Source organism: Canis lupus, chromosome 4, assembly GCF_048164855.1.
Source record: "Canis lupus baileyi chromosome 4, mCanLup2.hap1, whole genome shotgun sequence".
NCBI lineage: Eukaryota > Metazoa > Chordata > Mammalia > Carnivora > Canidae > Canis > Canis lupus.
Window position 1 is genome coordinate 3,232,945 of NC_132841.1, and position 13,656 is coordinate 3,246,600.

The 13,656-nt window shown below is 39.5% G+C and overlaps 1 long non-coding RNA gene across 2 annotated transcripts in view; it reads right to left on the bottom strand.

Moving 5' to 3' along the window:
* The window catches only part of LOC140631735 (uncharacterized), a 42,262-nt gene that overhangs the window by 20,141 nt on the left and 8,465 nt on the right, over window positions 1–13,656 (bottom strand). Inside the window, exon 2 of one of the 2 annotated variants that reach the window (XR_012029262.1) lies at window positions 5,495–5,669. The exons of the other annotated variant lie outside the window; for it this stretch is intronic. This is a non-coding gene — a long non-coding RNA (uncharacterized lncRNA). The remainder of the gene's footprint in view (window positions 1–5,494; window positions 5,670–13,656) is intronic. 2 annotated transcript variants of the gene reach the window in all.

The window sequence follows — 13,656 nt, forward strand, 5'->3', positions numbered from 1 at the left end:
CTCTTGGTTTCAGTTCAGGTTGTGATCTCAAGGTCCTGAGATCAAGCCCTGTGCTCAACATGGAGTCTGCTTCAGATCATCTCCCTCTCCCTCTGCCCTTCCCACTTGTCTCTCTCTCCCTCTAAAATAATTTTTTTTTTTTATTTATGATAGTCACAGAGAGAGAGAGAGAGAGAGAGAGGCAGAGACACAGGCAGAAGGAGAAGCAGGCTCCATGCACCGGGAGCCCGATGTGGGATTCGATCCTGGGTCTCCAGGATCGCGCCCTGGGCCGAAGGCAGGAGCCAAACCGCTGCGCCAGCCAGGGATCCCTAAAATAAATATTTTTTTAAATAAAATACCCTATTGTGCTGCCACTGCTATATGTGTCATGTGATCTCAGAGCATGTTGGTAAGCACATTATAGATCTGCTTCTTTCTTCTGTTTCTACCACTTTAGCACCAGAAAAGCTAAGTAACAAGATTGATAGTACCCATATCATTGCCAAATCCAACAGCACTTACCATTACCAGGCACTATTTAAGGAATTTTATTACATATATGAACTCATTTATTTTTTGTAAAAGCCTCTAGACAACAATTACTACTTAGTATCCTTTTTTTTCAGGTAGGGAAACTGAGTTTAAGTAACTCGGGTCACACAGTTGCTGTAGAGGCAGAGTAGGATGGCCTGATAGCCAAGTCTCTCTCTGCTCTTTACCATCACGCTAATAACTTCACACATTCAGTGGCTACGCATTCAAGATTAGAGTCAGGAAAACTTGGACTCATATCCAAGGTTTTTCACTTTTAGTTGTGTGGCCTAAGTTTTATTATCATGTGTAGAGTGGAGCTAACTCTCTCACGGGATTATCAGAATGATTAAATAAGATCATACGTAAAGAGCACTTAACATAGCGCTTAAAAGGTAGTAAGTGACTACAAGTTTTTGCTCATTAGTACTATTCTGAATCCTATTCGGACTGTTAGCCTCATATCAATATTAAATAAATATCAACAATTATGTGTTTATCTCATAACAGCATACTGAAGACCATGCAAACAAAAAACAGACAGGTATGGAGCTCACACTCAGACATCTTAGAATCTGAAATTATTAATGCTGCTCTCAAGTTCAAAAAAGAAAGCACAGAAAAGTAGCTATTAGTGAAGTTTATGAAGTGAACAAAGGATTGGACAGGTCCATCAATCTGAAGAAGAAATGTGGTGATTGAGGAGGGAAGGTGAAGGTTGTGTGGGGGCTAGTGTGGGATATGCAGATGGAGACAGTACCTCCTCCAGCCATCCAGGGAAGACTTCAAAAAGTAATAACTAAGTGAAACTCTAATGGTGAGGAAGAAGATTGTACAACTTTTTTTTTTGATTGTACAACTTTTGAGAGGAGAGAAACAGAAGGAAATTTCCACATCTCCTTGTGAAGGGACAGAGGACTGAATTTCCTGAGTTTTCCTCACTAGATGATTTGCTTAACAAATTGAGCTAACATCATTCCCACTTTGTGCCTTCTCAAATTATCAGGATTTCATGAGCCATCTGTTCTTCCAAGCCATCTATTGGATATCCTAGATTCTTAAGGGCAAAATATGTGTTCATCTTCCCTAGCTTCCAGCACAGTGCCCAGAATTTAGTATGTGTTCAGTAAATTATTACTTGATGAACTTTGGTGACCACATGTAGTGAATATTCCTACATTCTAATAGGTCCTGCATGCCTATGTGTCACACTGTTATTAATTTCAGCATCTTTCTACCACCATCATCTTACTTGATGTGGTCACAATTACAAAGAAATATACTTGTTTTCTCTGCAGGAAACAAAAACAAAAACAAAAACCTCTGGCACCATGATTAACACAAGTTCACGTACACATATGACTGGCAGCCCCTAATAAAAGCCTCCCCAAAAAAGCCCACAAAACAAAAACCATCAGAATGTTGGAGAAAAGAACTTGCTCACAGATCTCAGCAAACTAGTTGAAAAGTCTTTATGGAATTGTTCTACCAGCCAAAAAGTAATTCTGTATTGACATGAGTTTGGACAAAGTTAACAAAGGATTTTTCAGCCCCCAATTTAACTTCAGAGCATTCACATTAAGGCAAATGACCATAGTAGCTTTAAAGTTTTAATATACATATTCTGCATGAATGGAAAATTGTTAAATGAGGAGGAAAAAAACCATTCTGATATAATTCCTGCTTCATTTAATACAGGGTACAAGAAAAACTAACCTTTCTGAAATACTTTATTCTTATTCAATGAAAAGCTCTACTTTTACCTTTCCCTCAAATATTGGTATTTATAATTACTTTTCTTTGTACTTTTAAAAGAAAGACGTAGTCTTAAGAAAAGACCCAAAATGAGTTATATTTTGTTCATTAACATTGGTCATTCACATTCTTAACATCAGATATGCCATTGTAAAGTTAATTCCAATTCAGTGGTTTCAGAAAAGAGTTTTTGTTGTTGATAATAACTACTAATCAGGTTTAAGCATAAAAATGAAGAAAGTGCAGGCATTTTTTTCATGATCACCACATTATATAATGCAAATAATTTTTCCAATCTAATTTTTTAGCTTTTTGATTAAAATTAATTATATTTTAGGGGAATTCTAACTTTTTTGCATTAGATATATTACTTATAGAAATGGATTATTATATGCTAAAAATATTGGGACTAACAAAACACAAATGGTTTACATGTCAGAAAGTTTTACAAAGAAGCATTTACGCTGCCTCTGTTCTAATCATCCAACAAAAGACTTTAGTTCAGTGTGGGTTCCAATTTACCCTTCTGATTGGATGCCCCTAGTAAACACTAGTGGCATTCATTTAGGAGCAACGTTACCCAATCAATCCACTTAGGAGCCAGTACTGCGCAGTTCCCTTTACTCTCAGGAGTTGAATAGCCTCATCTCCTACTTCACAGGAATAGAGATCTCAACTTTCTAGTACCAAACACATCTTTTGGAGGTGAAACAGGTCTGTTTCTCCATATTGGTATGTCCCTTCTCCAAGTAAGGCCAGTTCCTCAGCTTATATTGTGGGCCCATTTCCTCTTGCCTTTGCTAGATTCTTACTTACACAATCAAGGACCTCTTCTCCTGCATTTTTCTTCTCTTTCTACTTAATGATTTTATTTCATCAGTTTAAATGGTTTGAAGTCTCCATCATCCTAAAATACTATCATCTTATCTCACCTGGACTACTGCTCAAGCCTTCTAACTAGCCCTGTCTATATCCAAAACTGACCTTCAATCCATTCTTCACACCATAACCAGAATAAGCTTTTCCAATTGTGGTCTGCTTGTTTCGTTCTCTAGTTTAAAACCTTGTGATGGACTCCCACTACTCTCATGATAATAAAATACTCGATGTATTCTCTAAGGCTCCATGTGATCTGGCCTAGGCATGTCTTCACAGCATCCTTCTCTTCTTTCCCTTCACACCAATCTTCTTTAGTATTCTCAGTCGGTCTAAGAGCACTCTCTTTACTTTCTTCATTGCTTTTATCATAAGTTTTACATATTTATTTTTGGAGTACTTGATTATATGTCTCCTCAAAAAAAAGTTTTTAAAACTATCCCTCAGCATTTTGCTCACACATAGCTGGTGTTCCCTTGCACGTCTATTGGAGAATGTCTGAATTAGGGATATTATATTTGTAATTAATCAGCTAAAACTATGGGAGATGAGCTCAGCTAGCATAAGTAGAGAAGCAGATCCAAGAAAGCACGCTGAGAGAGCTACCATTCCTGGATAACCAAGAAGAATATGTAAGGTAGTTAAGATTATAGGAAATTGAGCCAATGTGGCATATTTCGGGGAGCTCTGAAAGGTATTTTCTTAGCATAGGCTATTTTTCCCCCAATTTTACCTGTTTCTCCTTAATTATTATTATAGAACAGAGCATGAAGTTTCTTATGGATATACTGTCATCCTTTCCCTTTTGAGTAGAGACTCACCTCATAGCCTAAGGTGAAACAAATACCAACTTCACTTGTTTTCACTGACATGCAATAGAAAATAATCATCAAGTTTACTCTGTAGGTCCCCAAGGCATGGTTCCCTCAGGAACTGGCAGCACAGGTGTGTCACACACATTATCTAGCAGGTGCAAAATCTTCACTGTCTGAGAGGCTGGTAGGATATGGGTAAAAGACCCACTTGGGGGATCCCTGGGTGGCACAGCAGTTTGGCGCCTGCCTTTGGCCCAGGGCGCGATCCTGGAGACCTGGGATTGAATCCCACATCGGGCTCCCGGTGCATGGAGCCTGCTTCTCCCTCTGCCTGTGTCTCTGCCTCTCTCTCTCTCTCTGTGACTATCATAAATTAAAAAAAAAAAAAAAAACCCACTTGGGTCTATGACAAACCTCTGCTTTCTGAAAATCACATGCCAGTCATCCACCTCCCTTCTCCAAGAAAGGGTAGCTTAAGAATCTCAATAAGGAGGCAGCAAGAAGCCAGCAAGAATACCGAACCTCATAAAAATGATGCCAGATCAAATAGAAGTACTCACTTAAATACAAATTTCAGATAAAAAACAAATAATTTATAATGTAAATATGTCTGTGCAATATTTAGAGTTAAACCTTTAAAAGTATTCATTTATTAGAAATTCAAATTTACTGTATATTTATTTGTTGAATCTGATAGCCCTAACCAAAGTCCACTCATTGATTCATTTATTTCATATTTGAGTGCCAACTGTGAGCTAGTCTCTGTTCTAGCTGATAAGGCTCAGCAGTAAACAAAACAAAATCCTTCACCAAGTTTTTAGTCCATAATGAAGACCAAACCTAGGTACCTGTAAAATCTGGCAGGCTGCACTATCTAAGAAGTGACCCCAACCCACTACTCCGCACAAGATGTCTCCATGAAAAGTACAATTAGTCTCCCCTCGAAGACTTGCAGTCTCCTTATTAAAATATTCTTTTCCTAAGCACATGGGTGGCTTAGTCCATTATCAACTGCTGATATGCCTTTTACCCCCAGAATTTCTGGGCACTTTAGCAGCCCCAAAGCAGGTGGGGGTGAGGGTTGGGAGGAGGGCAGAGATCTCATCACTGAAGCAGGGCTAGCACCAGAACCTACTCACCACCTCTTGAAGATTCCATCCCTATGGGAGGTGTGAACTGTACCCACACCAACAGCAGGATCTGAGTCTCTAGGGAGTGACTGCCTGCCTAGAGGGTCTTTACAGTAGTGTCCACCCACTCCTTCAATAATCCAATGTGCATCTGAGGCTGCAGAATTTAGGGTCTGGATCTCCCTATTGCCACACCTAGCTACTCCCAGGAAACCAGCAGGTTTTCTCATGTGGACTCAGGGCTGGTTCTGATATGTTCACTTGCCTTGCCTCTCACTGGTCCAGAACAATGGCATGCTCTTCCTCTCAGACACTGCCCCCCTTCTTCCTAGAAATCCATGCTTTAAGGGTCCTCAAGTCTTTCCTTCTAAATACACAAAATAGAAAGAATCTGAGTATACTCACTCTTCTACATGAGCAGGGCTACTGCTAAGCAATACCCAGGTACTCTTCAACTTTTTCAACATCCAGGTACTCCTATCCTTTCCAGGGGAGACTGGCAGGGATTCCAAGGAGACCAAAACCCAGGTTGGAGAAATTAGCAGTTTCCCTTCTAGGGTTCCAAAGCACTTTCCTGGCTCTTCTTTCAGGAGAGAGAGAGAAAAAAAAAAGATACAAATGTAGTTTCTAGATGTTAAAATCCTCCATTTTGACTAATTTTTAGAATTAGAAATAAAGCTGAATGGATCAAGGTAATGTGACCTGACATACATTCAATGGAAAACTGTTCATTTTTTTAAATAATATTTTACTTCACAGGTCTTAGTATTATCTCTTACATGTAATAATTCATAGCTATCTACATATAATTTTTTAAAATTAGAGGTTGCCTTACTCAGAATTTTCATCATGAGCAAAATCATTAGGAAGACCTTTCAATTCACACGTCACATGCCACAGCTAACAGTTTTATCAGAGTGAGTCAAAATAAAAATTAAATAAAATAAGCTCCAGTCTCAAAAGGCCTAAATCTAGGATTTCAATGCAGTAACTATGACCAATAAAGATACTTTTATCTCCCAGCAGAGAAAACTGACACCCAGAGAGGCAAACATACAAGATCCCACAACTAGCTTATCATGCATTTAGCAACACTTGAGTTGACAACTCTGACATGCAAGCCCTAGGATAGCAAGTCCAAGGATGAAGACATTGTACATAGAATAATCTGCTGGAATTAGGACCCAGGTCTCTACAAACCCAAGCCAAATTTTTTTCCTTCCCTGGAAGACAGGCTGTTGCAATGGCTTCTGCTCCCTTTGGGACACTGAACTGGAATGACATTTAATGCCTGGTTTGAATTAGCAAATACCTGGCCAAAATCCCACACTCTGAGGGCTTCATTTACTGTCAAGGGGTCACTTGCACACCTATAGATGAATAACCTCTGTTTGGAAACAAAGGAGGTTTAGAAAATTAATTATTTCCAAATCATACAAATAACTTTGAATCCAATGGTATTATCAAATCCCCACATGACTTTGAATGCTTTCTCCTTCATTTCAAGTCTCTGCTAAATTATGTATGCCCCAGAGCATGAAAATGCAGTGCATAAATAAAAAACAAGTTGTCGGGCTTTTTTTTTTGGGGGGGGGGGGGTTGTTCGTTTTGTTTTTTTCCTGTGCTGTTGAAGAAATGTCAATTTGCCACATCATTTAGCAGCAGAGAAGAAAGCTACAGATGGGATAGGGGGAACATGAGCAATCAGCCTGATCACTTGGGAAAAAACTTGGAATTTCTAACCAAAGTGAATTCTTTACTGTTTCAGGGGAAAGTCTTATTAGCATGTAGATAAAATAGGAGGCCTGAAGAATTCCTTCCCTGAAGCAATTTATTTCTATAGTATTTACTTCTCCTTCCCTCCCACACACTGACCCCTTTGTGCTATCCACAACACCAATCATCATCACTGTCATCTTGGGGTTTCCTTTTTAAATGTGTTTTTCTCCTAATTAATTGATGTCCCAAGCTGAGACAACATCCAGATTCCTTATCTAACTTGGCAAGCAAGAATACAGGTCTTTGAACTACACAGAAGAAAATGCATATGGACGCACCACCAGAGGACAGAGCAGGAGGAAGACATTTGCTTCCGTGGAAAAGTCCTTAGGCTTAGGTTTAGGAGAGCTGGATTCTGGTTCCAGATCTGACATTCAAATGTAAACATCTTCAGAACTAAATTATTCACCCTGTACATTTACTCTCAATGCAAGGCACATGAGAGGTGCTAAAGCCACATCTTCTGTCAAATTTATCTCGCAACAGAGACCTGCTCCACTGAGCATAGACCTTTATTGTCTCCCACCTATATCTCATTGATTTCCTGTTCTAAGTGTTCATTCATGGTTTTAGTCATTGAATTTTCACTGGTTTGCTCATTCATCAAATCTAGACTAGCCTCCTTCCTTACCATCTACCCTTCCCCACCAGATCATCCTTAACAAGAACTCAAATTCCACCTCTGGACAGCTTCAGTTCCAATGTCACTGGCCTCCTCTTGCTCTGAAGTCCTCACTCCTTCTGCTAGTGTCACATGTTTTTTTGCTTGGTTATATAACGTCTCGTGTTATTGTTTTAGAATTTTTTGCATTATTTATTCATTGCTTCACTAGGTTTGCCTTGACTCCCATCTGAGCTCTGAACTCTTACTCTATATAACTGAAAGTCCTACCTTTTTTTGGTAAGATTTTATTTATTTATTCATGAGAGACACAGAGAGAGAGAGGCAGAGACATAAACAGAAGGAAAAGCAGGCTTTCTGTAGGGAGCCTGATGTGGTCCTTGATCCCAGGATCCTGGGATCAGAACCAGAGCCAAAGGCAGACGCTCAATTGCTGAGCCACCCAGGTGTCCCAAAAGTCCTAGTTTCTCATTCCAATTCTCAACTACTCCCAACCACTCTGGGCAAAACCAACAATCTTGCATTCTCTTACATAAAAAAATATAAGATCTTTAAAATTGCTTTCAGTATGTAAGTCTGAGATTTTCTTTACTGTTTAAAACTTCAGATTTGGGGACACCTGGGTGGCTCAGCATTTGAGCATCTGCCTTAGGCTCAGGGCGTGATCCCTGGGGTCCAAGATTCACGTCCTGCATCCAGCTCATTGCAGGGAGCCTACTACTCCCTCTGCCTATGTCTCTGCCTCTCTCTGTATGTCTCTCATGAATAAATAAATAAAATCTTTAAAAAAATGTTTTTTAATTCAGATTTGTTCCTTTGAGTTTTATTATTATTATCACTCCATTCAATTCCTAGCATAATTTTAGCATATCATACAGTTGTCCCTTGAACAACATAGGTTTGAACTGTGCAGGTCTACTTATTTGCAGATTTTTTTCAAGAAATACACTACAGAACTGTAAATGTATTTTCTCTTATGAGTTTCTTAACATTTTATTTTCTCTAGCTTACTTTATTGTAAGAATATAATATAGGACATATAAATATTGTATTAACTGACTGTTATCAGTAAGGTTTCTGGTCAACAATAGGCAATAGTTTTGAGGGACTCAAAATTTATACATGGATTTTTGACTCTGTATGGGGTCAGCATTCCTAATCCCTACATTGTTCAAGGGTCTCTGTAGATGCTCACTCAAGGAGAAAGTTTAAATGAGGCCAGTGAGATCATTTCCTTGGCTACTTTGTGGAAGTGCCAGAATTCCAAGGAGGTATCTTTGGAAATGTTCCTTAACTTCTAAGCCTTTTGCTGTTAAGCTATGAGCTTCCTCAAAATGTCTTCTTTTTCCTTCTTCAAAGCACAGGAGAGGAGGATATAAACACAGCTCAGTACTTATAGCAAGAAAAGGTCTCCCTAAAAATCCATCTTCAAAGCTTATGATTTTCAACCAATGAGAAGCAATTCCATTACCTCCAAAGGCCATGAGTCTTCTGTGTTTTTAAATCAAAGGAAGGCATGACCTGTCACACAACACAAGCCAACAACATGACCCAACTTAAGAAAAAAGAAATGAAATGATCAACAATTGCAGTTTGCAATTTGGAAAGAGAGAGGGAATCTGATAATCCTGACATGTTCCTCATTTTCTGCTTGAGGAAAAAATAAAGGGTATTTATGGGAACTGTCTTGTGTTATTAAATTGAGATGATTGCTTCAGCCCTTATAAAATGTTTTGTAATATTAATTTTTCACTAATGACATTTTTAATATACTCCATGATAAATCCATGCCAGAGTCTATCTCTCACCAGTGTGGTGCACAGGGCTGGAATAAGCATGACCCCAGCCTCTTACACAGATTTGAGTCATTTATTACCCAATGCCATGGCCAATTTGCATCTCTGATCCACAAACAATCTTTCTCCAGCTGTTACCTCAATTTGTCCTTGCAATGATTTTCATCAGCTCTGGAGAAATTTTTGTAATATAGCTGTGCAAAGTATTACTAAGAGTGGAGGTAAGGGAATGAAGAGGGATTGTGTGTCCTCCACCAGAGAGCACTTGGTGAGTCTGCAGTCAGCTTCCAGGGGACACTCACAAGGGCAGGCCCTTTGGCCTTCAGAACCTGTGGATCCCCCAGTCAGAGACAGCAGCCCAAAAGCTACTTGTTCATAGGATCCTGCTGAATTTAGAGGAGCCATACTTAAAATTTTACTATTATCAAGGAAATCAGATGGCTCTGTAAAACCAGGGCTTTGAAGTTTGAGAGGAAATTTAAAAAGCAACCTTAGATAGGTGTACTAGCTTGGATTCGAACCAATAACTCATCTGCCACATGAAGGAAGAAAGGAAAAGGAGGAGAGTAAGAAATACATGAAGAAGATGCATATTGGAGGCATTCTCTGGAATGCTTGTCAGCCCCAAAGTCACATGCACTGATAAAACCAGCTACTAGTTGTTAAGTGAAATGTATAGAAACATTTGAAATTGGTTTATCCACGATTTTATAGTTTTATTCATTTATTTATTCTTCAAGTATCCATTGCCAGATACTGGGGTAGGCATAGGAATCCATGTATGATTAATTGTTCAGAAAGCATCTTATATGTAAATTCCATGAGACTGAATACCTTTTAATTACTACTAGACCCACAAGTGTGGCAGAGAGTATGTCTGATGAAAAAGAGAACCAGAAAATGAGGGCAGGAGAAAGCTGATTTTCATTTCCAGGATCTAGGAAAATATCTGATCCAGAGTTGAGGCTCAGTGAATTTTAGTTGCTACTTATACATAAAATGGAATTAGCATTCTTTGAGAGAGAAAGAAAGAGAGAGAGGGAGAGAAGAGTGAAAGAGAGTATACACACATGAGTTGGGGGGCAGACAGGGAGAGGGAGAGAGAGAGAAAATCTTAAGCAGGCTCCATACCTACCCAATGTGGAGCCTGACACGGACTCCATCCCACGACCCTGAGATTATGACCTGATCCAAAATCCAGAGTCGGATGTTCAACTGACTGAGCCACCCAGGTACCTCATGAATTAACATGATTGATTCCCAAGAATACTAATTATATGACTTGATTTATTAGTGTTCAGGTTGGATAAAAAGATCTTAACAGAAAAAAAAATATGCTTCCATTTATATTTACTCAGAATGAAATGAACCCAGGTAGCAGCTGCTCTTCTCCAAGATATATTTTTGTATATGCACAAATATGCTTTGGCAAAATCACTGAAGTAGTCCCACCTCCAGGGAAGGTTGTAAAGAAAGTAAACTCTGTTTAACTGAATGCAAACAGGACTGCTAGTCAGAAGTGTAGAATGCAGGACAGACAGATGGAAGAGGGTAGGAAGGGCATTCAACAGGTTATTTACGTTTTCTTTAAGCCTCATTCCCAGAACATTATCTGCCCATTCTGGAATTACTTATTGAGGCCTTGCTGTGTTGAAGGAACTGAGCTAGAAGGGACACATCCTGCAGTCAAAGACCCTGTGGCCAAGAAGGCCCCAGATAGAGGGGGTAACAAGATGCACTAAGAAGCTCTGTAGGAGTGCAAGGACACAGCCCCCAACCTAACCCGGGGGCCAATGATCAAAAAAGGATTTCCAGAGGAGGTGATGCCTCAGCCAGACATTTTAAAGAATAAGACGCAATAAGAAGGCACCTGGGTGGCTCAGTTGATTGAGTATCCAACTCTTGATTTTGGCTCAGGTCATGATCTCAGGGTCCTGGGATGGATCAAGGCCCACACTGGGCTCCGCACTCCCTGGGGAGCCTGCTTGAGATTTTCTCTCTCCTTCTGCCTCTGTCCCTCCCCTCACTTCTGTGTGTGTACTCTCACTCTTTCTTTCAAATAAAAAATAAATAATTTTTTAAAAAATGCAATGACATAAGTTAAAGTAAGCCAAGCAGGAGTGAACAAGCCCACAAAGCAAGAGAGGGTGTTCCAGAAGAGAAAACAGCACATGGCACACAGCACAGGGTAGGAGAGATCAGAATAGGTTTAGGAATCCTCAGAGGAATTTCATTTGTCCAGCCAGTGGGTGGAAAGAGGCTGCCCTGGACCTCTGAGTAAGGACATGATTGTGGAAGATTTGGGGGCCATTCCAAGGAGCCTGCATCTTAACCTGAAGATAACAGGAAGTTTCACTCACATGCTGAGGTAAGCACAAAATGGCTGGTGGCAAATACAAAGTAGGCCATTGCAAAACTGGCTCCTCTCTAAAGCATGCTACAAACCATTTAAATACACAGGAGGGATCCCTGGGTGGCGCAGCGGTTTGGCGCCTGCCTTTGGCCCAGGGCGCGATCCTGGAGACCCAGGATCGAATCCCACGTCGGGCTCCCTGCATGGAGCCTGCTTCTCCCTCTGCCTATGTCTCTTCCTCTCTCTCTCTCTGTGTGACTGTCATGAATAAATAAATAAAATCTTTAAAAAAATAAATAAATAAATAAATAAATAAATACACAGGATTTAAATAAATAAATACACACATACATACATACATACATACATACATGCATACTCAGAGTTCATTCATCTCAAAAATACTGTCTGAGCACATGGGCAGATCATGTGGGGAATTCAAAGGTGAGATGACATGGCCTTCAAGGACCTTACCATCCATGAAGGAAAGTAGAATACTGGATCATAGCTGTCCCTAGAGGAATACAGAGAGCACTAGAAATCAAATTAAGAGGAAATTACCTCCAGTTTGGGGATCAGGAAATGCCTCATGGAGAAGAGAACCTGGAAAATACTACCCTAAGGCCCTGGCTCCCAAACCTGAATATACATCAAAACCACCTGGAAGATTTAACTATATACTACTAGTCTCCATCTCAGAGTTTCTGATTCACCAGATCTTGAGTAAAGCCCCCAAATTTATACTTCTCATTCAATCTTAGCTGAGGCTAACTTTGCTGGTCTGGGGACAAGTCTTTGGAGAACGTTTGCTCAAAGTAAAAGTAGGGAACTGGTCCAACAGAGATGAGACCATAGTCATCAGATGAAGAGGAAACCATGTACATAAAGGCACTTGGTTAGAAAAGCAAGGCTATATCCTAGTTAGAAAAACAAGGCTATATCCTGGTTACAAGTTGGGGTAGAATGTAAGAAATATAAATATATAAGATAGCATCAAACACAACATTTGCAAACTAATTACCCAATCAACTCCAGTTAGCTGAGAGCAATTGCAATGACAAAAGGCATGGCTTCTACGGGAGCTGTACCTTTCCTCCTAAATTTTCTATCCTTCAGCTCTCCTGGCTCACCAGGTCTGCTCTGCTCTCTAAACTGAAACAACCCATTGGTACCAACCAACTCAGCCATGGTGTGCATTACTGATCCCTTTCCTCTAAAAAAAAAAAGGAATTTTTTAAATCCCTGTAGTTTAGAAGGATAACCTCCAAATTCATTCTATGATGTCAGCATTACCCTGATATCAAAACCAGATAAAGATAGTAAAAAAGAGAACTACAGGCCAATATCTTTGATGAACGTATATGCAAAAAATCCTCAACAAAATACTAGCAATCAGAATTCAACAATACATTAAAAAAGTCATTCACCAAGATCAAATGAGATCTACTCTTGAGCTGTAAGGGTGGTTCAATATTCTCAAATCAATCAACATGATATATCACATCAATGAGAGAAAGGATAAGCACCATATGATCATCTCAACAGATGCAGAAAAGGCATTTGGCAGTACAACAACATTCATGATAAAAACCCTCAACAAAGTAGGTTTAGAGGGAACATACCTCAACATAATAAAGACCATACATGAAAACCCCACAGCTAACATCATCCTTAGTGGGGAAAAACTGAAAGCTTTTCCTCTAAGATCAGGAACAAGACAAGGATGTCCATTCTTTCCACTTCTATTCAACATAGTACTGGCACCCCTAGCCACAGCAGACAACAAAAAGCAATAAAATTATCCAAATTGGTAAGGAAGAAGTATAACTTTCACTATTTGCAGATGAAAGATACCATATATAGAAAACCCACCAAAAATCTGCTAGAACTGATAAATTTAGTAAAGTTGCAGGATACAAAATCAATGTACAGAAATCTGGTGCATTTCTATATGCCAATAATGAAGCAGCAGAAAGAGAAATTAAGAAAACAATCCCCTTTATAATAGCACCAAAAA